At 47.1% G+C, this 26,128-nt stretch overlaps 1 protein-coding gene across 31 annotated transcripts in view; it reads left to right on the plus strand.

The window, feature by feature from the left end:
* Window positions 1–26,128, plus strand: part of CAMTA1 (calmodulin binding transcription activator 1) — a 953,012-nt gene that overhangs the window by 884,081 nt on the left and 42,803 nt on the right. For 7 of the 31 annotated variants that reach the window (XM_031668705.1, XM_031668751.1, XM_031668793.1 and 4 more), the window contains exon 1: window positions 3,243–3,407. The exons of 23 other annotated variants lie outside the window; for them this stretch is intronic. The gene's annotated coding sequence lies outside the window, so the exon portion shown is untranslated. Of the gene's footprint in view, window positions 1–3,242; window positions 3,408–26,128 lie in introns of those variants that run through there. One more of the 31 variants, XM_031668577.1, reaches the window with a different exon arrangement.

Raw genomic sequence — 26,128 nt, forward strand, 5'->3', positions numbered from 1 at the left:
GGTCTTGCTCTGTTGCCCAGGCTGGAATGCAGTGGTGTGATCATGGCTTACTGCAGCCTCAACCTCCTGGGCTCAAGCAATCTTCTCACCTCCGCCTCCCAAATAGCAAGGACTACAGACACACACCACCACACCCAGCTAATTAAAAAAAAAAAAAAACATTGTAGAGAGGAGGTCTCACTATGTTGCCCAGGCTGGTCTTGAAATCCTGGGTTCCAGTGATACTCCTGCCTCGGCTTCCTAAAGTACTGGGATTACAGGTGTGAGCCACTGTGCCTGGCTGTATCTGCTTTAAGGGACAAAAATTGCACTTGACCTCGGTACTGCCAATGACTGAGTAAAGTTTTCTTTTTCTCTATTTTACAAAACGACCCAGGTATACTCAAAGCCCCATAAAAACCCAGTGTAACAATATGCTTGAATCACGCGCATGCCTTACTCTGTCATTTTCTAACTTGGAAGAAAGAACACGAATACCACAAGGAACCACCTGTGGAGATTCAGTTCTAGGGCACTGGCAGAGCTCGGGGCACGCCTCAGGAGCACCCAGCTCATCCCGCCCTAGCTCTGACTTTCCAAGACAGGGACCCAAGGAAGCCTCCTGCTCCTGTGGTGCAGTGGGGACTCAAAGTGGTAGGCACTCCAGGAGAAGAATGAGCCCAGCTGAGGAACAGTACCAGGACATCCCCCATGCAGAAACATCACCCCAGGCTCCTGACCCCAACCCACTCAGCAGGGCTCAGCCAGTGCCTCCTGGGCTGCTGCAGCCATGACCCCACCTGTCCCACCTGCTCGGCAGAGGTGGGGCTGTGGAGGAAGGGTGAGGTACCCCTGAGGCCCCTCCTCAGACAGCTGGGATGCCAGGAGTGAACCCTGTGTCTGCCAAAAACAAAAACAAAACCAGGAAAAAGAACTTCCCCACCTGAGAGAAAAGACTGAAGATTTCTTCTCTTTAACTGGGTTTCAGGTGCCTGAACTGGATCCAAATCACCACCAGTTCCCTGGCACTTTAGAGTACAGAGGAAGGCGCTGTCTCTCCTGTCAGCCTCCACCCCTGCTGGTCTCTTCCTCACAAATCCATTCAGAGCAATTCAACAACCATCAGCTGAGCACTTACAGTGTGCCCCACCAGCACTGTGCAAGCTGCTGGGATAAGTCAGGCTTTGTTCTTGTTCTCAAGGAGATGAGGGCTGTCTCGCTCTTAGTGAAAAACAACTTTTAGAAACACTTTTTCTTAATGTATGATGGACATATGGAAAAGTGCACATATTCTAAGTATGCAACTCAATGACTTTTCACAACTACACCAGTGCCCAGGTCGAGATTAAAACAGCACCAGAAACCCAGAAGCCAGCCCCACCTCCAGCCACTCCTCCTCACCCCCAAGTACCCTGTTTTGGCAAAGCTGGCAACGGTAGCTAACTTTGATTGAATGTGCATCAGTGCCAGGCACTAGTACATGCACGTTCCACCTATTGATTCCTTTAACTCTCGCACCATAGCTATGAAGGCACAGACAGTGGGGAACACAGCTAGCAAGGAGCCCACTCTGAACCCAGGGGGTTGGTTTCCCGAGCCCACGTGTCCCTGATGACTACCCTTTCATTGCCGCCCTGGAAACAAACAGAACCCACTCACTGTGTACTACAACACCAACACATAACAAAGCTGGAGGTTCGGTTCTGCTGAGAGCGTCAGGAAAAGCCACTGAGGGTGGCCAGATTTGAGGTGGACCTTGATGAATGCATAGGAGTCTCCCTAGCAGATAAAGGGGAGCAGGTGCATAGCAAAGTTGGGGGGGGGGCGTGCAAGGGGTCCTGCGTGGTGACCCGGGGGGCGGGCGAGGGGTAGAGACAGGTGCAGTGGGAATACTGACCTAGAGCAGGATTGGAATATGTACTGGGGCTTTGCCAGGGCAGGCTTCGGAACAGGCGATTAACTTGCTCAGGTTTACAGTGGGTGGCAGCCCCCAAGGGAAGCCATGGACGATCTACCGGCACGGGCAGGGCCCAGCTTAGTCAGGGTGTCCTTCACGCGGCCTCTAACAAGCGATTCCTCATTGGGTGTACAGGCTTAACGGCTCTGCAAATGTTGGGGTTGTTTCTGTGTGCGTTTGGGTAGGGTCAGAAAAGACTCCGCCCCCAATTTCGAGACACCTTTTTACCCAGATGGCAGACATGGCCGATTTTACAGATATTTGACTCTATATATATCTACATATCTGAATCTATCTATACATAACAAAAACAAAATAGGCGGTCTTATGACAAGTCTTGGGGTCAGGCACTTTCCCTGTGCGAGGCAGTGGGACTGCAAACAGCACAGGGAAAGAAGAAAGCGGGATCCGCTCGGGACGCCTGAGCCTCGATGAAGAGGTGCGGCTCGGGGTTTGTGGCCGGGGCGAGAGGCCCTCACGCAGAAGTCCCCATGTGCGCAGGGCTGGAGCTGGAACTTTGGAACGCGGAGGTTAGACCCACAGGGTGGGCGGAGGTCCGCACTCCAGCTAAGGGGGTCGGGCGCCGCACTCCCCCAAAGCCGGAGCCGCCGCCACCGGCCCCGCCCACCGTCCTCCGCCCCGCCCTGGCCCTCCCCGGGTCCTCGGGCCCCGGCCCCCTCCTCCCGCCCGGCCCCCGCGCTCTCCAGCTCGTTGCGCAGCGCCGGCTCCTCCCGCCGGCTGCATTGCAGACGCCGCCGCCGCAGGGCGCGCCGGGGCCGCGCAGGGAGCCCGAGCCCGGGAACGCGGGTCCTCGGCGCGGAGCCTCGGGTGGCCCCGACGGCGCGGGGAGCCGGGCAGGGCGGACGCGGGGCGGCCCTGCGGGAAGGGGAACGAGCGGCCGGCGCGGGGTTCCTGGGGCCGTCGGCCCGGGCAACGGGTGCAGCCGTCGGGCTCCGAGCCGTCCCGGCCTCGAGGGGACCGTGGCCGCCCCCTTCGCGGGCCGCGCTGAGGCGGGCGGGCGGAGCGGCGCGGACCGTGTCGGGAGGGGCCGGGGCCCGGGTCTCGCGCGGGGACGCCCGGGCCGCGCTCCGCCCGCACCCTCCGGCCGGGACCCAGCCGTCCAGCGCGGCTCGGGCGCAGTTCCGGCGCAGTCCCCGCGCCGAGCGGCTCCGCGCCCCGCACCAGCCTCTGCCCGGCTCCGGGTGACGTCGCGTCCTCCCATTGGGCCACGCGGCCTGGGGGGCGGGGTCGGGTCCGGTGAGCTCACCGCCGCGCCCCGCCATTGGTCCGGGCGGCGCACTCGGGCAGTGGCGGGGAGACCGCGGTACCCGGAGCCCCGCGAGTCGTTCCAGCTGCGGCGAGTGGAGCTGAGCGGGCGCGGGGCCGGGCGGGGCCGGGCGGGGCGCGGGAGCCAGTGAGCGGCGGCTCGGCGCAAGCCTGACCGAGCGGGAGCCGAGCTCAGCAAGTCCGGGTGAGTGCGCGGCGGCGCGGGGCTAGGTGGAGGGCGCGTGCGGGCGAGGGCGGTGGCCGGCGGGGGCGCGCGCGGGGCGGGGGCGGGGCCGAGGCGTGGGGGGCACGCGTGCTCGCGAGCCGGGGGCGTGGTGCACGCGCTGCCACGCGTGTTTCTGGTGCGAGTGTGCGGTGCGGGGCCAGGCCGGGAGGGCGTGCGCGGGCCGGGCGTGTTTACGCGCGGCGGGGAGGGGCCGCGAGGGTGCGCGCGTTTCTGGCGCGAGTGGGGGGTGTGGGGATGCGGCGGACCCAGTGTGGGGGGTGTGTTTCTGGGGTGAGAGTGGGGAGTGTGAGGAGCAAGGGTGAGGGGCTGCGGGGAGGGTGTGCGTTTGGCCGTGGAGTGGGTGGGAGACACGCGTGTCCATGCCGCGAGGGTGTGTCGACGCCCGATCCTGCGTGGGTCCTGGGGCTGTGTGTCTGGAGTGGCCAGGCGTGAGGGGCGCGCGTGTTTGTGCGAGGGGCGTGTGCGGCAGGTGTGAGCCACGCGTGTCCGGGCGCGCGCGCGGGCCGGATGCGCTTCTGGAGCAGTGCGCGGACGCGCGCGCGCGTCTGTGCCCGAGCGAGAGCAGGGACGAGCGTGTCGGGCGCGCGCGGGCGGGGCTGGGGCGGCGTCGGGGCGCGCAGGGGCTCGGCCAGCAGCGAGTGAGTTCGGGGCGCGCGGCTTCTCCTCGCCGAGGGCTTTTGGGACCCAGCGCCGCCTCCTTCCCGCGGCGGGGGCGCGGTGTCCCTGGGCTGGCAGGTGCTGGGCGAGGTGCGGGCACAGCCCAGGGCTCCTCAGAGGGGTGCGGAATCGGGCGGCGGGGGACTGTCTCAGCCTGCAGCCCAGGGGAGCGGAGGGACGCTCGATTCACCCGCGTGCACAGTGCAGTCCCGAAAGTGGATGGAAGGCTCGGAGGAACTTCTGAGAGCTTTGCTTCCCTGCAGGCTGGCAACCGGGGAGCGCTTTCCACGCGCAGATGGGCCTGGATAGACGCTCGGGGTGGCCCTTTCACATTTTCGGAGCTCTGGTGATTTGGTTTCTAGGTATTGCGCCTCTTTAGAGGTGGCGCTGAAGGCGTTCTGGTGTTTGAGACTTTTTTGATATCTGTAGATTACCGCATACATCAAAAACATTTCCCTATAAATCGGGTATCAGAATAGATTTATGAAATGATGATATTCTTGCAGACTATTTTCTTAATCAGTTGCCTCACCAGAGAGGGACGACAATTTTAAAGTCCGTTTTCTATTTTGCCCACTTTTACTTGATACGAGTTCTGTTGGCGGCCTGAAGTATCTAATCCCGGAAGCCGACTGAGTAACGTGAGAGGTGCCCTCAGATAACTACAGAAGTGCCTCCTCTGTTTGGTTGCTTGAATGAATGCATTATATTTTTTCCACCAGTGAGGCTTTTAAAAAATTGTACTCCCAAGTTTTATCGATAAAATATCTGGCTGTACATACAAGGAGTCTTTTTCTGTTACTACCTTGAGGAACGGAACTGTTTCGTTTCCCTACAGAATCTGTGTCTTATCGAGAAACTATTGCCGGGAACCGGATCAAGAGAAATGCATTATGCAGAAGCACTTTTCCTGCTGTGTTTAGAAAAAAAAAAAAAAAGTTATTATTCCAAGACCAGAATTAGACACTAGCAAATTTTTGTTTCTCTTTTTCTTTGTATTAGATTTAGAGAGTAATAATGTTTAATGTTCTAGAAAATAGCATTTACTTACAGCGTATGCATTTCCTAAATAAATGTAGCCTGGTAGTGAAAAGAAGCAGAGAACTGCTGTGTATTCCTGAGGGACCTTGATGAGGTCGTCCTGATTAATTATAATCTGAACAACTCAAATGGAAATACAGTATTTCATGCACTCATTAGTAACAGTCTTGTTTGTATTATTTAAGGATTTGGCTTTGGTGATACCCTGGCGGACGCATTATTTCAGGCTATTCTTTTTTTTTTTTTTTTTTTTGAGATAGAGTCTCACTCTGTTGCCCAGGCTGGAGTGCAATGGCATGATCCCAGCTCACCACAACTTGTACCTCCCGGGTTCAAGTGATTCTCCTACCTCAGTCTCCCGAGTAGCTGTGACTACAGGTGCACGTCACCATGCCCGACTAATTTTTGTATTTTTAGTAAAGATGGAGTTTCACTGTGTTGGCCAGGCTGGTCTTGAACTCCTGACCTCGTGATCCGCCCGCCTCATCCTCCCAAGTGCTGGGATTACAGGTGTGAGCCACCGCGCGTGGCCCAGGCTTTTCTTTAGTCTTCTATGTAGGACTGAACTGGCCTTTACTAAGAGCTGTTACTGCTGCAGTATATTAATGGGGAGCTGTTGTAGAATCCAGTACGTGAATAACAAGTGGAACTGAGAATTATTTACTTCATATGAGAAAGATAGTGAAGTTAAAGAATTGGTTGACATGAAAGTTTCCCGAGTGAAAGGTGTGAGGCTCTTTTGAAACAGGTTTCACTCTGTCGCCCAGGCTGGAGTGCAGCGGCACGATCATGGCTCAGTGCAGCCTCCACCTCCCGAGCTTAGGTGATCCTCCTGCCTCAGCCTCCTGGGTAGCTGGGACTACAGGCGCACACCACCATGCCCGGCTAATTTGTATTTTTTGTAGAGACGGGGTTTCTCCATGTTGCCCAGGCTGGGCTCAAACTCCTGAGCTCAAGTGATCCACCCACCTCAGCCTCCCAACGTGCTGGGATTATAGGCATGATGGTTGGAGAAGTTCGGGTGTGATGTATTGAATTACATAAAAGCCACATGTTAATATTAGCCACATTTAACATTTCAGAAGTGCTTGTTAGCCTGCTGGGTGACACCACTGCATAGTGTCACATCATGTCATGGGGATGTTGGCATTCATAGTCATGGAGACCTTCAGTTAGAGTCTTACCCTCTTCTTGAATGAATTGCCCTAAAGTCAAATGACCGTCTTTTCTTTGCTGTTCTCTTATGTGACTACATTTGGGTTAACATGACAGGCAGACAGGGAGATGCCTTCACCATCAGAAGATAGTTACTCTTCACCCCACAAGCAGTATAACAAGTGACTCATTAAAACCATGGTATGATACCTTGTGAATAGTAACTTTAAAAATAGGGCCTGGTGTGGTGGCTGACACCTGTAATTCTAGCACTTTGGGAGGCCGAGGCAGGTGGATCACTTAAGCCTAGGAGTTCAAGACCAGCTTGGGCAACATGGAGAAACCCGGTCTCTACAAAACATACCAAAATTAGCCAGGTGTGGCAGTGCATGCCTACAGTCGCAGCTACTCAGGAGGCTGAGGTGGGAGGATCACCTGAGCCCAGTAGGTGGAGGTTGCAGTGAGCTGTGATTGTGCCATTGCACTCCATCCTGAGCAACAGAGTGAGACCCCATCTCAACAAGAGAAAATGAAACAAAAAGCCAGGTGTGGTGGCTTTAACCTCTAATGTCTGCAGTTTGGGAGGCCAAGGCGGAAGGATCGCTTGAGCCCAGGAGTTCAAGGCTGCAGTGAGCCATGATCATGCCACTGCTCTGCAGCCTGGGCAACAGCAAGACCCTGATTCAAAAAAAAGAAAAAGAAAAAGACAGTGGAGGGGGAGAATGCCAGGATGATCTTGTTTAATGCTTCATTTCAGTAAAGTTCCTTTCATACACTAACTGAAATTTTAGTTTATAAAGTATCGTGATCCCTGTAATTTGTTTAATTTTATATTGTTTTGTAAATATTGAAAATAGAGCATAGCTTTAGACATGATGTGAAGAGACTGGTCAACTCATCTTTGAAGCACCTACTATACATCCATTGCTTAGCAAATTAAAACTAGTAAGTTAAATATTGCTTTGAGGAAGATAAGGTATAAGGAGTTTAATGAAGGTAAATGTGTCTAGGAGTTAAAGTGCTGATCATAAAGCTACATAATGTTTTTGTAATGTGGCAAGTGAGGATAAGCCATGTAAATTAATTTATCCATTGTATTAAACTAATATTTATCAACTGCTAAAATTAATCAGTCTCTCCATTTTTTCACCTGTCTTGTTTCACCTGACTTTCACCACCCCGTACATCATATTTCGCTCTCCAGCTGGCCTCGCCCCATCACCAGCCACACGGCATGAGTCCTCTGTCACACGCAGCCAGGCTGGTGTGCTGGTGTGCCTACCCTCACCCATACTCCATGTTACATTCTATCTCTTTTTTTCTCTGAGCCTCACTCAAGTCTTATTAATGAAGCTTTTCTTCTCACCACCCCGATTAGATTAACAGCTGTTTATGGGGTGCGGAGGGGCGGCACCTAAGCTGTATCTTCTACTATGCCTAGCATCATGCCAGCTGGGAGTTGAAGTTTCATGAATACTGTTAGTTGGCAAAGAAATTATCCAGCGTGATGCTACTCATTGGATAGGGTGAGGAGACTGTCACAAAATGTGTTTCTTCAAGCCCAAGACAAACCTGATCCTACTCTGTGCCTTCATGCCTTCGGTTCAGTCTTGCCTGTTGGTCATTTAGGCACAGACTCCAAATGATCTGCCATGCAGGTCAGTTCAAGCAGGAGTGAAAGGAGTCAAAAGTCAATTTATGTGAATATGAGTCTAAAGCCAACTGGTGGATGTGAGTTTTCACTTAAGTGGTCTTGAGGTGGCCCTAAAAATCCTGGACACTACCAGTGTAAAATAGGCCTGACACCTGAATCATTTTCCCAGACTTAGAAGATTGGCCAGAAGCCACTGTCTAGGGATTTGTGTAGGTAACAGCTGTTTTCTTTCATATAATACAGCAGGATGGGCACTGAGTGTTTCAGCTCCACCATTCACTCAGTGAGAAGCCTTATGTAAATTATCTTGTATCTCTGGCTCTCTTACCTGTTTTCCAAACCCATCAGTGGTTCAGAAAAGCATGGTCACCATCATCAGATTTTAAAATCAGAGTGCATTGCATATAGTAAGAGTAAGTATTGATTTGGGAAGCTTTTGTTTCCATATGGGGGAGTGTGTGCTGACTTCTATTTCTTTCTGTGGACCACAGTTTTAAAAAGTTGAAAGCCACCAGACTGGATATTTCCTAATTCTCTTTCAATTCAGCTGTTCTGCTGTGATTCTTTTCTGTGGTATGTGTCTGTTATGACGCCGCATTTAGCACTCACCTAAGGCCTGAAAGAGTTAAGATATCTCCATATGTATGAATTCAACAGATAGTCTCCAGCCAGGCCAGAGCTCAGTATACCTTTCCTTGTCTTACTGAATGTTTGGGCAGTCAACATTGAATCAGTGTTTCGCATAAGCAAGACAGTTTATTGCTGCTGTCATTTATCACATGTTTTGTAGAGAAATTGTAATAACATTTGTATACTAAGGTATATTTAATGATATTGAATAGCAATTTTTTATTTATAAGTGGAAGCAGAACTCTTCTAATTACTTAGCAAAAGGATCTACATTTCAGTTAATAGATTGACTTTTTATTTACTTTTTTTGTTTTTTGTTTTTTTTTTTTGAGACAGAGTCTCGCTCTGTCGCCCAGGCTGGAGTGCGGTGGCGCAATCTCGGCTCACTGCAAGCTCCGCCCGGGTTCACGCCATTCTCCTGCCTCAGCCTCCTGAGTAGCTGGGACTACAGGCATCTGCCACCATGCCCGGCTAATTTTTTTGTATTATTAGTAGAGACGTGGTTTCACCGTGTTAGCCAGGATGGTCTCGATCTCCTGACCTCACGATCTGCCTGCCTTGGCCTCCCAAAGTGCTGGGATTACAGGAGTGAGCCACTGTGCCCGGCCTACTTTATTTTTTTTTAATTTTAGTTTTTCAGACAGTGTCTTACTGTGTCACCCAGACTGGAGTGCACTGGCACCATCTTGGCTCACTGTAACCTCTGCCTCCCAGATTCAAGCTATTCTGGTGCCTCAGCCTCCCAGGTAGCTGGGATTACAGGCATGCACCACGACACCCAGCTAATTTTTGTATTTTTTGGTATAGATGGGTTTCGCCTTGTTGGCCAGGCTGGTCTGGAACTCCTGGCCTCAAGTTAGCCATCTGCCTCAGCTTCCCAAAGTGCTGGGATTACAGGTGTGAGCCCCCGTACCTGGCCAATAGATTGACTTTAGCCTCTTCCAGCTCTTCCAGCTGCACGTGACAGAGCTCCACCTCAGACTGGCTTACATCAAAAAGGGAACTTGGCCACATGTGGTGGCTCACACCTGTAATCCCAGCACTTTGGGAGGTCAAGGCAGGAGGATCTCTTGAGGCCAGGAGTCTGAGACTAGCCTAAGCAACATGGCAAGACCTCATCTTTAAAAAAAATTTAAAACAAAGAGCTGGACACAGTGGCACACGCCTATAGTCCCAGCTACTCGGGAGGCTGAAGCAGGAGGATTGCTTGAGCCCAGGAGTTTGAGGCTGCAGTGAGCCACAATTACACCACTGCCCTCCAGCCTGGGTGACAGCAAGACCCTGTCTCAAAAAAAAAAAAAAAAAGGAATTTATTGACTCTTATGAAGTCCAGAATTAGTGTTGTCTTCAGATAGAACTGGCTCTAGATGCTCAATGATGTCATTAGGCCTCCCCCACTGCCCCCACCCCACTCTCCTCCTCTATGTTAATTTTATTCTCAAGCAGGGAAGGGTCCTCAGTATGGCAGCAAGATGGCCCACTCTGAGCTCCAGGCTTATTGTCTGCCAGATTACCAGATGTCTCCAGGAAGACAGCTCTTCTTTCCCTGTGGTTCCAGGAAATGTGTCATCTCTTACTGGCCCATCTTGAGTCACGTGTCTAATCTCTTGAATAAGGGGACATGGTCCTCTCATTCATAAGGCCTGGCTCATACACCCCTGCAGCCAAGAATTGGGCTCTGTGCCACCTAAACCAAGTGCACTTCCTTAGTTCTGGCTACTCTAACAAAGTACCATGGACAGGTGTCCTGTAAACAACAGAAATTTATTTCTCATCGTTCTGGAGGCCGAAAGTCCAAGTGCCAGCATGGTGTGAGGGTCACTTCTGGCTTGTAGACTGCCAACTTCTTGCTGTATCTTTACAAGGTGGAAAGAGGGCAAGTTGCTCTCTGGGGTCCCTTTTATAAGGGCACCCATATTTAATCCCATTCATGAGGGCTGTACTCTCAAGACCCAGTCACCTTCCAGAGGCCCCACTTCCTAATACCATCACATTGGGAGTTGGGATTTTAGCACAGGAATTTTAGGAAGACATAAACATTCAGTCCATTGCACTCCCCAAGGAAGAAGCAAGGTGCCCTGATCAGGGAAGAAGGAAGGGATGCTAGAGGGGCCGACTGTGAAGGAACCGGTAGGTTTTGGTCTTCACACTTGATCATCATAGTCCTAAAGAAAATACCATCCTGAAGCCACAGAAATAATAAAGGTTGACAAAGGTTTTTGCATTTTTCATATATTCTGCTCCCCTCTAGCACTTCTGACTTTAGGTCCCAGAATTTTACAAGTACTCAGATTATCAAAGGAAAGTTTTAAAATTCACCATGCCTAGCTGTATGTGCTCTTTTTTCTGTTCAGTAAAGTCCATCTCCCTGGCTGTTTTAGTCAGAGATTGAGGAGAACCAAAAGCACTTTGCCTACCCCCAGACAGAAATGGAGGCCTTGCCTTTGATATTAGTGGACCTGCAGGCTCGGGACACTGGAGAAATAGAATTTGCTAGATCAGATTTACAGAAAGACATAGAATATAAATCTCTTGCCTTAGGACTGTAGGGCTTCCTTCCTTGCTTTTATTCTCATGGTCCCATTTAAAATGAGAAAGAGGAACCAGAACCCATCACCTTTTAGTGAATCTTTAAATGGATATTGACTAACAATTTCCTAGGACCATTTCCAGAAAGTATAGTTCAATTCCTTAGTATTATACAATGTGGTTTGGATTAATCACCAAAGAATGTATTTAAATATCCTCTTTTCTAGTGAAAGAAACGATGTCACTCTAGCCAGAACCAATGCCCCTGGCGTGCGTGTGTGTGTGTGTGTGTGTAAGATGTTTTATCTAATGTAAAAGATAGGAAGTACTTAGCCGAAAACTGATGATTCTGAAAGCTTTTAAATCAGTTGAATAACATTTCCCAGGAAAACAGTGCAATAAATGGCAGGTAGGTTCCCAGGCTAGCCTGAGAACAAAAACCTTGTGGGACCCACTATAGATACTCTGCATTTGCAGGAGAAAAATAATTAAAGTAATGTGTGTGCACGCATATATACATACTATAAAACATAGAACTACATAATCTATACAGTCTGTCAATAAATAACATACAAGTATGTGTTGCAAAACAAGTGAAAGAGTGAACCTCACATTTACATATTAAGTGATGCTGCTTAAATAAGGAAATATATAAAATAACTTTGGTAAATAGAAACAGTTTTGGTGAAGATTCTTAATTCACAGGGTAGAACTCAATAATTAAGTTGGATAAAGTAAGTAATAAATTTATTGATAACCTAACTCCAACATTATTCATTGTAATTATTATTATTTTATATTTTTTGAGATAGGGTCTGACTCTGACACCCAGGCTGAAGTGCAGTGGCACGATCTCAGCTCACTGCAACTCCCACTGCCCAGGCTCAAGTGATCCTCCCACCTCAGCCCCCCAAGTAGCAGGGACTACAGGTGTGCATCACTGTGCCCTGCTAGTTTTTGGACTTTTTGTAGAGACAGGGTTTCATATGATGCCCAGGCCGGTCTTGAACTCCTGAGCTCAAGCAGTCCACCTGCCTCACCTCCCCAAGTGCTAGGATTACAGGCCTGAGCCACCACACCCAGCTTAGTCTTACTTTTTATCCCAAATGGAACAAAGAAAGAGACTGAAAGAAATCTTTCTGAGGTGCCTCAGATAATTAAAACAAGGATAGTCCATTTTCATACCGCTATGAAGAAATACCTGAGACTGGGTAATTCATAGAGAAAACAGGATTTAATGGCCTCAGTTCCACATGGCTGGGGTGGTCTCACAATCATGGCAGAAAGTGAAAGAGGAGCAAAGGCACGTCTTACATGGCAGCAGGCGAGAGGATGTGTGCAGGAGAACTCCCCTTTATAAAACCATTGGATCTCATGAAGCTTACTCACTATCACGAGAACAGCATGGGAAAAATCCACCCTTATGATTCAGTTACCTCCCACTGGGTCCTGCCCACGACACATGGGAATTATGGAAGCTACCATTCAAGATGAGATTTGGGTGGAAACACAGCCAAACCGTATCAGGGGAGGGTGGGTTAAAGAAGTGATTCTGTCTGTCAAACGTTGTCTGAAGTGGAATTAACTGACCACACACAGTGAGCGAGGGAGTCTCCCGAGATGGGAGAGAGGTAATGGTAGTGGGGAGACGTTGGGTCAAACCATTTCCCACACTGATCTCTGGGTAGCATGCACCATACATCCACATAGTTTTATTGGAGTCTGTGCTAGGCTGGAGTAGCACCTGAGCCTGATGAGAAAAAGAGGAAGAGGAAGAGTGTGGACCAAGACTTTCCTAACTCGGAGACTGTGTATATCAAAAAGGTATCCTTAGGGCTGGTTTCCTTCCCAAACTCGTCCGTGGGAACGTTACTTTCAGGAAATGCTTATAAGAACTGCCCCCCACCCCACAAAAAGGTTCACATAAGTTTAGGAAACACATCTACTATTGGTGATTATCAGTGTATAGCATGTGTTAGCATATTAGGGTTCAGAAAAGTCTTCCCTTAATGAAGTGTAAATGTGTTTGTGTTTCACCTAGTATTTCCAAAACATCTTTGATAAAACATTTTATGTTTGCTGATCAATAGCTGATGGGAAACGTTCCGCAGAATGCAGCCTGGGAAATGCTTCAGTAGATAGGCCATCCTCACAAAATAGTTCTGAGGCTGTGGCATGGTTCTATGAGCCCTCAGAAATTGAATGCAAGATGTTATATGTACATGTGTTTCTAGGAGAGGACTCACAGTCTTTATAATTGTCAAAGAGCCCCTGAACAAAAAGCATAAGAATTGTTGTTAAGGGCTCTTTTCTAGCAAGGGAAGTTCAGTTTCTCTTAGATTTCTCTCATCTGTATATTTCATATCAGCATAGGGGATATTGCCCGGTGAGCACTGCAGTCACTTGGGTCCACACTGAAGAGGCCAAGTTATGAACAGGGGCTGAGTGGTTTCTTGATTATTGTGTTTATGGTTGAACAGATTTTAAAATTGGCAGCTGCCCTCTTTCCACCAAGAATTGTGGAAAGATATTATCTATGCAGAACACTGACTTTTAGTCAAACTCCAGATACATTCATTTCTGAAAACAGAAGAAAGTAACATGTTGTTTCATTGCAGTAAGGAGACTTCTTTAAAAGTGAAGGCCCACTGACCTGCAGAAGAGAATGTTGAGTGTGATTTAGTCATGTGCAACTTAAAACCAACGAACTATGGAAAGCTTTTCCTTAAAGAAATTTAAAACATCCAACTCATCTATGGTCAGATTTAGAAATCAGCATGTATTCTTCTGGATGGTCTACCCTTAAACCAATTCATTAGAGAGCTGTGAAGTTGGACCTACATTGAACTTTTGATGAATTGCTTTGATGAAATGGTGCTTTGGTGTTCTTTAATACCAAACAGTAATAAACAGTCACTTGAAACCTAGTAGTCCCTTTGTCACAAGGATGTTGAAATCTGTGAAATTACAACATCCTTTTTTTTTTTTTTTTTTTTTTTTTTTGAAGGCAGTCTTGCCTTGTCGCCCAGGCTCTGGCATTGGGCACCATCTCGGCTCACTGCAAGCCTCTGCCTCCTGGGTTCAGGTGATTCTCTTGCCTCAGCCTCCCGAGTAGCTGGGACTCCGGGTGCGTGTCACCACACCTGGCTAATTTTTGTATTTTTAGCAGAGATGGAGTTTCGCCATGTTGGTCAGGCTGGTGTCAAACTCCTGACCTCAGTTGATCTGCCCGCCTTGGCCTCCCAAAGTGCTGGGATTACAGGCGTGAGCCACCATGTTCGGCCCACAGCATCTTTCTTATTAGGACCTGTGGGAGAAATTTATTTCAGATCTTAGTACCAAGGAAAGTCATGCTATCCAAAGCAACTGACGTAGTGTGATCTTGAAACTCACTGCCCCCCTTTTTGCTTTGTTTGCTACATTCAGCCCAACTTGGGACTCACATTTCACTATTTTAGAGACTTTAGTCTGTGTTTTCTGTGAAACAGTATTACCGGAGCTTGCTTTTATTCTTGTCTCTAAAATCATGAGTCCTGACTTTGCCTAATCTGCTGTTAATCACAAGTATTTTTGTTAGCCACCTCACACAGGATTGTTACCAGTTAAGTGAGAGCAGGGAGGGAAATAAAGAGGCTCAGGGGGAATGGGCTGGGACAGGGAAGGAAAATCAGGAAAAGCAGGGAAGATCAGAAAACAGACTAAGGAGCGTCTGGAGGTATTAGGGATTCAAGAGAGAGGATTCTCAGAAACGGTGCACAGTGCCACTGGAGTTGGCTATTAACGTTTTGTTCCATTATTTAACTGCTCCCTTAACCACTTGGGGGGTTTCTGTAAGGATCTGCAGATTGTGTAGCCCCTGAAACTGGATGCAGTCAAGCTGCATCCCACAGCCACACACTTTTTAAAAAATTTATTTATTTATTTTGAGGCACGGCCTCTCTCTCTGGGCCAGACTGGAATGCAGTGGCACAATCATGGCTCACTGCAGCCTTGAACTCCTGGGCTGAAGTGATCCTCCCGCCTCAGCCTCCCAAAGTGCTGGGATTACAAGTGTAGCCACTGTGCCAGCCACATCCCCCTTTCACAGAAAGCACCCTTAAGTGTTTTGCTTTTCTCCCTAATCCAAGGGATGCTTTAATGCTGGCCTCAGTAATTCATGTATTTGTTCAGGCCTCACTGATTTGAAATTTGCAAAAATTGAAGGATGACTCTGGTCTAGGGGTAGGGTGCCAAGGGATACTCAGAGGAATTGAGTGCCATGCTGGCATGGGAGAGCAGTCCTTGATGTATTCTGATGTGGCATATGGAGCCGAGACGTGAAAGAATCCTCACAGACAGCGTGACACTATTCAAAAGAAGCTTAATGACTAAATATTTTCTAAAACCCTGTGCTTTCCTTGGGGAAATAGTTTATTTCTGAATAAAATATTTACGTGGTATATTGATTTTTTAAAAATATGTCTATTTATCAGAAGGGTCTATGATGAAGTATAAAATTGTTTTGCTTTGTTTTATTTTGTTTTTGAGACAAGGTCTCACTCTGTTGCCTGGGCTGGAGTGCAGCAGCATGATGGAAGCTCGCTGTGGCCTCCACCTTCTGGGCTCACGTGATCCCTCCATCTCAACCTCCAGAGGAGCTGGGTCTACAGCCACATGCCACCATGCCCAGCTAATTTTTTTATGTTTTGTTGAGACAGGGTCTTACTATGCTGCCCAGGCTGGTCTCCAACTCCTGAGTTCAAGTGATCCTGCTGCCTCAGCCTCAAAGTGCTGGAATTTCAGGCATGAGACACTGTGCCCAGCTAATATTCTTAAATCCTTTTATCTGTTAGGACCTATTTTATTAGCCCCTAATAATAAAGATAAAATATTGGACAGATATTTTATCCAGAATACAGCTATTTATTTTAAAATATATACATTTCTTTCTACTAAGTTGGGAAGGACTTGTTTACCTGTATGTTTTCCAGATTTTATAGCACTATGAAAAATATTATAATTAATCAACTTGTGAGTTCTGGAGCACAAGTCTCTCTATGTAGAATCCAGTGTTTAGAAAAATACATATTTTTGAAACATCTTGGGCTTTAACTCTCACAAGTTAGCAAGACAGTTAGGACCATCTGTGCAGATGGTCCCCCTACAATTAGTTCTGAGGGCCAAGCCTTGCCAATAGCAGTCCCAACTAATGTATGGAGAATGCGTTTGACGCAACTAGTGAGGATCCAGCAGTCCCACCACTGGGTACGTAGCCAAAGGAAATGAAATTAGGATGCCGGAGAGAGATGTGCACTCCCATGTTTATTGCAACACTGTTCACAATAGCCAGGATACGGCAGCACCCTGAGTGTCCATCTGCGGATGGATGTGTAAGGAAAATGTGGTCTGTGTCTACAGTGGAGTACTATTCAGCCGTAAAACAGAATGAAATCCTGCCATTGCCAAGATCAGAACTCAATATGGACAGCATTCTGTGAAGTGAAATAAGCCAGGCACAGAAAGACAAATGCCACATGATCTCTCTCCTAGGCGGAGTCTAAAAAAGTTGATCTCATGGCGGTGGACAATAGAATAGTCATTACTAGAGGCTGGGAATGGGGATGTCGAGGAGATATTCATCAGAGAATGTGTATTTACGGTTAGACAGGAGGAATCAGCTCGAGAGATTATTGTACAGCCTGGTGACTCGAGTTCATCATGATATATTCTTGAACATTCCGAAGAGGGTAGACGTTAAATGCCCTCACCACAAAAATGATAGCTATGTCATTGTTTAATGAACAAATGTACTCCATAGTACATTTGTACATAGTACGTTACTATGTAGTGCATTTGTTAATTAACTAGATTTAATCTTTCCACAACGTGCATGTACTTCAAAACATCAGATTGTATGCATTAAATACGTACCATTTATGTCCATGTAAAAAAAAATTTGAGGCCAGGCATAGTGGCTCACACCTGTAATGTCAGCACTTTGGGAGGCTGAGGCAAGAGGATCACTTGAGCCCAGGAGCTCACTATGGGCAACATAGTGAAACCCTCCCTCTACCAAAAATACAAAAAGTTAACCAGGCACGGTGGTGCATGCCTGTGGTCTCAGCTACTTAGGAGGCTAAGGCAGGAGGATTTCTTGAGCCCAGGAGATAGAGGCTGTGGTGAGCCATGTTTGCACCACTGCACTCCAGCCTGAGCAACAAAGTGATACCCTGTCTAAAAATAAAAATAAAAACTGATATATTCGTATTAGCTAAAAGGTGGTCCTGAAGGAGCTGCTTTTAATAGCTTGGCTGAAAAAAAAAAAGCCCATCCTAGAAATGACTCATGGAAACAAATATTTGTTCTACATATTATTCTGTACCTTGTCCTTCTTGAAGTTCACATTGTATATTTCAGACAGTTGAGATTAAATCATTTAGTCAGTAAATACTTACAGAGGGCCTACTGTGCACCAGGAACTCTGCTAGGCCTCAGGAATGTAGCAGTGAACTGGGATGAACGTAGTCACTGGCCTCACTGAGCCAACACAGTTTCTGTACGTTCACGTATAGGAGACAAAGGCTCATATCGTGCTAGGTTTTTGTAGTCCTGGTGGCTCACATCTTGAGTTGTCTTGTTCACCCTTAGTTCCCTAGAGCCTTGGCACAGTCCTAGCCAGCAGTGGGCATTCCGTAAACATTTGTGGAATGAGTATGTTCTGGCCGGAGTCTCCGTAGCTCTTCCCCAAGGATTTCAGGTGGTGGTTTGATCATGCTGGGCGCCGCCGAACAATCCGCGGGTGCTTAGTTATTGCATCCATGCCTCCTGACAGTTCCTGTGCACTTTGTCGTTTCTGTCTTTGCAATTTCCCTTCTCAAGTGTTAGGATTTTCATTTTCCATTTTTCTTTATATAAACCATTGAAATGACGCCTTCATGTCCAGGTTAGATCCTTCATTGTTCATCTCCAGGTCTCATTACAGCACTTTTTTTTTTTTTTTTTTGAGACAGGATCTTGCTCCATCACCCAGGCTGGAGTGCAGTGGTGCCATCTCAGCTCACTGCAGCTTCTGCCCCCCAGGTTCAGGCGATTCTCCTGCCTCAGCCTCCCGAGTAGCTGAGAATACAGGCACATGCTACCATGCCCGGCTAATTTTTGTATTTTTAGTAGAGACGGATTTCCCCGTGTTTCTCAGGCCGATCTTGAACTCCTGACTTCAGGTGGTCCGCCTGCCTCGGCCTCCCAAAGTGGGGGGATTACAGGCGTGAGCCTGGCCAGCACTTTTTTTGTTTTTTAAAGACCTCATTAGTCTTAGGAGTAATATGCTTTCTCCATTCTTCTGTATTCCTTTCACTAGTCTTACTTTAGAATGTCTCAATTCTTGTTTATAATATTTCTGATTTTCACTGTGCACTGAAACTATTGAGGCAGTGTGCTCCAAACTTGTTGCTCTCTGCAAAGTTAGCCGGCTTTAAGATGTTCTCCTCTGTTGTAGACTCGTTAAAGGTAGGTGCAGAATCTGTATCGGAGTTCCAAAGCTTGTTTGTACTTCATGCTGATTAGCTGCAGTTTTCCTACCTTCCTACCTTTGTCTTAGTTGGGTTTGTTACTTCACTGACAGCAGAGTTGGCTCCTGTGTGGCGGCGGTGCCGTCGGTGCTCGAGACTATGTTGTGATGTGGCTGCCTGAATGTTCTTTGGAGAATAGGTTTGAGATTTTCACCCTGAGACACCCTTAGCTCTAGTCTTGAAATATTTCAAATGAGAAGTGATCGTCAATTTGCTTTGCTGCCCTTGTAACATTCTGTCTAATCGCTGTTGGTCCGTGGTTTTGGCAGCATCCTGAATGATGTTTCTTAACGAGTCCAAGACTGAATATGAGGATAATGTAAAACAAAGACCAGGAAGAAGAAACGTGGATCCAGAATTACCGCAAATGAAGAAGGCCTAACCAGCATTGCTCGTTGCCATTTCTAGTGTTTCGGTATACAGAGTCAGAGAGTTTTTAAAAAGGGGAGTATGGCAGTTTTTTCTACGGCTAAATTTAGCCATTGCTTTGGAAAATCAGAGTGGTACAGCTTGTGCCTTATCTCCACCCGGTCCTTACCCTTCCCTCTGCACTTGGACATCTTAAACGGCTTGCCAGGGAGGAGCAGCTTAATATACTCTCGTGGCCCCATTTATTCTGGGAGGGAATTAAGTGACTTCATTTTCCCTGTCCTTCAGAGCTTCCTAAAAAATTTAGGAGACTTCCTAAGCAGCGCTCACAGCGCTCTACCGAAATAGTTGCAGGCATGCCTCCTTTGCCTCCTCAGCCCTCCCTGCCAGGGCAGCCAAGGGCTGTAAGTGGAATGAGAGATGGATGGCAGCGGGGGAGCACATGTGCACTTGAGCTACAAATAACGTGTTTTAAAATAGCAGATGGTATTTGACGACTGCTTCTTCATTCACTTACCTGCCAAGGCAAAACTTTTTCTTCTCCTCTGGCAACAGGACCTGAGGTGGCTCAGTTCAGCAGTTGTAATAACGAGTTCTCGTGTTTGCTGATATTATTCATTAGCTGATGTGCAGGCATTTATATTCATGGACACTTTCTGGGGCTGTTCTAGAAAGTGTTTCTTTTGTTTAACCCAATTGAAACCTCATGTTATACAACAGTTGAACCTGGCTGACTTGTTAAACATTTTGGTAACTAACGAAAGTCACTCCTTTCATTGAGGGGGGTTGCCAGTCATTTGTATTCCAAATAGTCCATTTTTCTCTTGAAAAGGGGGAACATCTCAAAGTTAGGGTGAACATCTCAAACAGCAGGGTGAAAAGGGGGAACATCTCAAATAGCAGGGTGTTTTTTTTGTTTGGTTTTGTTTTTTGTTTTGTTTTGTTTTGTTTTTGAGGCAGAGTCTCACTCTGTCACCCAGACTGGAGTGCAGTGGTGCGATCTCGGCTCATTACAACCTCCCTCTCCTGGGTTCAAGCAATCCTCCTGCCTCAGCCTCCTGAGTGGCTGGGATTACAGGCACCTACCACCATGCCCGGCTAATTTTTGTATTTTTAGTAGAGACGGGGTTCACCGCATTGGCCAGGCTGGTCTCAAACTCCTGACCTCAAGTGATCCGCCCGTCCCAGCCTCCCAAAGTGCTGGGATTACAGGATTGGTATTTTTCATGCGAAACTCTGTGGCTATAGAAAAGTGACACTGCTGGGAAGTTGCAGTGTGTGCCTGTGAAGAAGTCAGCTCATTCCCAGCCTTGCTTCTAGAGTCTTCACCGTAACTACCTGGTTTCCTTCCCTGAGTTGAAAGCAGACCGCAGCCAGCCGGGCAGACACACTTGCTTTCCAAGTCAGCTCTGCTGGGGTTGGATCACTTTGACCATCCTCTCTTGCCCCTGGACAGGTGATAAAACTGCTCATTGGTGTATGAGCCACCTGGACTGCACTGTGGGGAGCAGAGGCTGCTCAGGGTTCTTGCCCCAGAGTTTGGATGACCTCATGAATAAATAGGCTTCCAGGAGTTTAAATTAGAAAATAATCCTTTCCATACGCACTCACTCTCTGGATGGTGCTAGGGATACAAGACAAGGTCCCTGCTTTCAAAAAGCTCACATTCTAGCCTCTAGCAGGAATGACAGGTAGGAAAAGAACTATCCCTTCATTTGCTCAGTACTGTTAGGACCCAGGGCAAAATGTGGAAGGTTTACCAGGCATAGCAGAAAGAATATTGGTCTGGAGTCCAGTCTGTGTTCAAATCTCTGCCCTGATACCTATAAGTGGTATGCTCTTGGGTAAGTAACAGATTTTCTTAGCATCAGCTTCCTCATCTGAAAATGAAGGGGAAAATCTTTCTTTCAGAGTCCTTTTGAGGATTCAACATAATCCATGTCGAATGTCTGGCTTACTGTAGATGTCCAGTAGCTGCTGTTATTATTATTAATAGTACTGGAGTGATGTCTGAGCCACATTCGGAAGAGTTAAGAAGTTCACCAGGTAGATGAGGGGAAAGGTTGACCTTGACAGAGGCCCAGAGGTAAGTAAAATTCTTGGTCGTGAACCAGGAATTTTGGAGAACATTGAGTTATGAGAGAACCCTAAAAACGTAGTCTGGGACAGTTGTTAAAGAACAGTCCATTCTGTATCACAACAAAGAATTTACATTTTATTTTGTATGTTCAGGAGGAGGGATTGATTTTACTTTATTTTATTTTTATTTATTTATTTTTTTGAGACAGAGTCTCACTCCATTGCCCAGGCAGAAGTGCAGTGGTGAGAACTCAGCTCACTGCAGCCTCCACCTCCCAGGTTCAAGCGATTCTTCTGCCTCAGCCTCCCGAGTAGCTGTGATTACAGACGCACACCCCAACCCAGCTAATTTTTTGCATTTTTAGTGGAGATGGCATTTCACTATGTTGGCCAGGCTGGTCTTGAACTCCCGAGCTCAGGTGATCCACCCACCTCAGCCTCCCAAAGTGTTGGGATTACAAGTGTGAGCCACCACGCCTGGCCAGAGGAGGGACTTAATTTTTTAAACTAAATTATCTGATAAAATATCAGGAACCACCCCACGGTGTATTGCTTAGTACAACCAGGAAAATTAATTAGGTTTGAAGATTGAAAGTGAGTTGTGTAAAATCTAGAGGAAGCAGCAGGTGCTGCTGGGGCCTGAGGGCCTGGGAAATCTGGCCAGGAGCTGGTTTCCTGGCATAGACACTTTCTCACTCACAGCAGACGCCCAGACACTCGGGATTCTCCACTTTTACAGCAGCAAATCCCAGCCCTTCTAAACTTAGAACACACTGTGGGTGTCTGATTTCATGAAATTGTCTCTGTCTTTAAAACATTGCAAAGAAATTTTAAACATTTAAGTGAATATTAATTTGGGACATTTTAAAGTGAGTCCCTTTGAAGGCTAGGAATCCCTGTCAGAGAAAGAGGAAAAGATGTCCCCTGACTGTGCTGTGTGACACTTTGTGGAACAGCCCTGATGGAGAGGCTAGGAAGGGGCGGACCCAGCAAAAGGGAATCCGAAGCCCCAACTAACCATTCCTTGACCGTTGGGCCAGTTATTGGTTGCAAGAGTTTTTTCATCTTCTTCTCGATCGTCATAATACTCAAAGCTATTCTGGGATTATGAGTCTCTTTCTATTTATACTTACGCTTTCTAATATTGTTGGAAACTAACAATTGAAGTATAATGTAAATGAATATACATTTACTATACCCTCTGCTTATACTTTTGGGATACAGGAATTAAACCGGAAGGTCTCTTTTTTTTTTAGTTTAATATATCAATAAGGTTTCTTTTCAGCATTTCATCTATCGGTTTATTATAGCTAGGTAACACAAAGTTACTTTCATCATCGTTTAATCTATTTTTAAAATGCCAGCTGGGCATGGTGGCTCATGCCTGTGATTGCAGCACTTTGGAAGGCTGAGGCAGGCAGGAGGATAGCTTGAGGTCAGGAGTTCATGACCAGTCTGGGCAACATAGGAAGACCCCAGCTCTAAAAAATAAATGCCCTCAGAAGGCTCTAATAAACACTGCAGTGCTGTATTAGACACAGAGACATCAGTAGGAACTCATGTTTACATTATTGTGTATACAGGTAGATACAGAAATAACTATAGATAAGTGTACATACATGGATTATTATACATACATATATTTCTTAGCTCTGCTCATCGAGAAGGCCTAGAAGCAGTGATACCTCAATAGCAATGAACACTCAGCACTCAGATCTTGGTTTCTAAATACCATTCTCCAATAAGAAGAACCAAAGCTCCACTCCTTAGAGAAATGGACAGTTCTAGGGCTGGCACAGGGGAAATGAAAGATGAATCTGGAGCATCTTGTAATGCCAGAAAGGAAGGAAGTGCTAAAAGGAAGAAAAAAGGATGAGGGCACGTCAGAGGGGCACAAGGGTCAGCCAGAAAGAGCTTCTGATGGCCGAAGCTGGAACACTCGGAGCAACAAAATAAATAACAGTATCAGGTTGTGACCCAAAGTTTAGAATAAATGTTCAGGAGTCCATACTGATATATATAAGTGATTGACTAAATACCTTAAATAAGGACAAATCTTACTTACAGGAGAACTCCAAATAATACATGCAGATACTCCCCCATCTGCAAGGTGGAACTGAGTTACCTGCTTGTTGTTGGGACTGGACTTAGTGACTTAGTTCCAAAGAATGGAAGGAGAAAAATTGTAACTTCACAGTAGAGAAATGTGGCAAACATTGCCTTAACCAAGTGATGGAGGCTGACCACACCAGGACATCATTATACCCTCTGATTGTGTGTGATGAGCAGGGCGCCTCACCTCTGATGCTCTTCCTAAAAACCCAGAACCCTGTCTAAGGATTAGAAAACACCAGGCAAACCTAAGTTGAGGGATGTCTACAAAATACATGACCAGTATTCTTCAAAACTGTCCAAACCTTTTTTAATTTTTATTTATTTATTTTTTTTGAGACAGAGTTTCACTCTGTCACCCAGGCTGGCAGGCTGGAGTTCAGTGGTGTGATCTTGGCTCACTGCAACCTCTGCTTCCTGGGTTCAAGCAACTCTCCTGCCTCAGCCTCCCAAGTAGCTGGGATTACAGGTGCCCAACACCACGCCCAGCTAATTTTTGTGTTTTTAGTAGAGACAGGTTTCACCATGTTGGCCAGGCTAGTCTCAAACTCCTGACTTCAGGTGATCCACCCGCCTCGGCCTCCCAAATTGCTGGTATTGCAGGTGTGAGCCACCGCGCCCGGCCTAAAACTGTTAAAATCTTGAAAAGTAAAGGAATATGGAGAAACTGTCACAGAGCCAAGGATACTAAGGAGACTTGAAAACTAAACACAATGCGGGATCCTGGGTTAGATCCTAGAACAGAAAAAGGACGGTCATGGAAAAAGTGCTATAATCGGATTCAAGTCTTTAATTTAGTTAATAGCTCTAATATACCAATACTAGTTTCTTAGTTTTGACAAATGTCCCGTGGTTACAATAAGATACCATGTTAGAGGAAACTGAGTGAGGGGCATATGGAAACTCTACGATCTTTGCAACTTATCTGTAAATCTAAAATTACTTAAAAAAATGTTTGATTTTTTAACAGTGTTCCCATAAATAGGGCTGGGCAGAAGGCCCAGTCTAATAATAGCTCAGGCGTAAGAGAGCCATATCCCTTAAAAAGATTGCATTTATTTATTTCGTCCTCACAAACAAGAAGATACATATAAACATCCTCATTTTACAGATGAGAAAATTGTGGTGCAAAGTGGGAATTATTTTTCCAAAGTCACACAGTGACAGGATTAAACCTGGGGCTCTTATTTCTACTCCAGTGTTCTTTGCACTGTCTCAGAGCTGCCCAGGCTAAAACTGCTGCTTCCACAAAAAAGGAGTGCAGGGAGAAGAGGTTCACAAAGAGAAGCTTTGAATGAATCACGAGCCAGACGGCTGCTACGAAAGCCATCAGAATGACTGACTTTTTGTCCGGGGATTTACGTGCGCGTGCATGTCTGGAAGGTAGTGGGAAGAAACTACTGCTTGAAGGTGAATGTATCCTTCCTCATTCCCTGGAACCATTCAGGAAAATAGACTGCTTTAAAGAAGCACGAGAGGCAGAGACAGACCTGGAAAGACAGCCCATGTTGTCAGCTGAGTTAAGGACAAAGTAATAAAGAGGTCTGATGCAATGGGAATGGTAGAGGAGTACTTGATCCGTTGCAGACAGCAGCACAGGTGGCTGGGTTTTAAATCGTTTTCAAGTTTTGCCTTATCTGAGTTGGTGGGGTGCTTGAGAAGTAATGTGCGCCCAGTAATTGTCGACAGAGCTACTGTGGACGGCTCTGGCATGGTTCAGATGAGGTGATGCCTCACGTACCCATGCTGGGTAGGAATCTCCGCTGCTGTTTGAGCAGGTGGTTCTGGGGTCATTCTTTAACAGGCACTTGGGTGGAGGAGAGAGGAGTCATTCTTTCACTGTGGAAACAGTCCAGGGTCTTAGGGCAGCGGTTCTTGAAATGTGGCCCTAGACCAGAAGCATCAGCACTGCCGGGGACCTTGTTAGCAGTGCAACTTCTGGGTCTCACTCAGACCCACTGGACCAAAACTCTGGGAATAGGGCTCAGCAGTCTGTCTTAAGAAGCCCTCCTAAAGTTTGAGAACCACTGGTCTAGAGGAATGGTCACTGGGATGAGCAGAAACCCCCATCTAGGGCAGCACACGGCCTCCAGCCAGGAACAGGCGGGTGGGTCACACACACACACTCACAGCACACGGCCTCTAGCAAGGAACAGGCGGGTGGATCTCACACACACACTCACAGCACACGGCCTCTAGCAAGGAACAGGCGGGTGGATCACACACACACACTCACAGCACATGGCCTCTAGCAAGGAACAGGCGGGTGGGTCATGCATGGAGACTCTGCCACTGGAAGGGAAGCTGAGACTCACACCCAGAGGTTCTGCACCAGAAGTAAGACATTCAGACCTCACTTTGCCTGAGTCTTTAGATCCAGGAGTTATGGGACTTACCCACGGGGGTTAAGAGCTGGGGAACCTCAGCCCAGTTGACACTTTATTGTGTGTCATTTGATACTTCCTTGTCTGTCAAAGGATTTTTTTTGCTTTTGCCTTTTCCTATTCTGCCCTGCTCTTCCATGCCCTCAGAAAGTTTGTAGTTTCGCTGGGGAGGACGTGCCTGACAGCTCAGTGCAGTTCTGGGTCTAACATTCACGTATACACCCCGCAGGATGTAAACTATATATATTTATTTATGGCCTTCTGTGTGACCACAGAAGTTCTATCATTTTTCCCGCTTAAAGGTAGGGTATTATTGCAACTAACTTTTGTGAAGTTTGTATTGATACCTAGAAGGGTCTAAGTAGGTGGCTCCTTATACTGTTTTTTACCAAAGCATGTATGTGTAGAAATATTATGTAAATGTTTATTTTCTTGGGTACAATGCTTAGGATGGTCGTGTCTGTCTCTGGATTATGCGTCTGTCATCCTCATGTCTTCAACAGGAGGCCAACCTGTGTTACT

The sequence above is a fragment of the Papio anubis genome, chromosome 1, assembly GCF_008728515.1.
Source record: "Papio anubis isolate 15944 chromosome 1, Panubis1.0, whole genome shotgun sequence".
Lineage (NCBI taxonomy): Eukaryota > Metazoa > Chordata > Mammalia > Primates > Cercopithecidae > Papio > Papio anubis.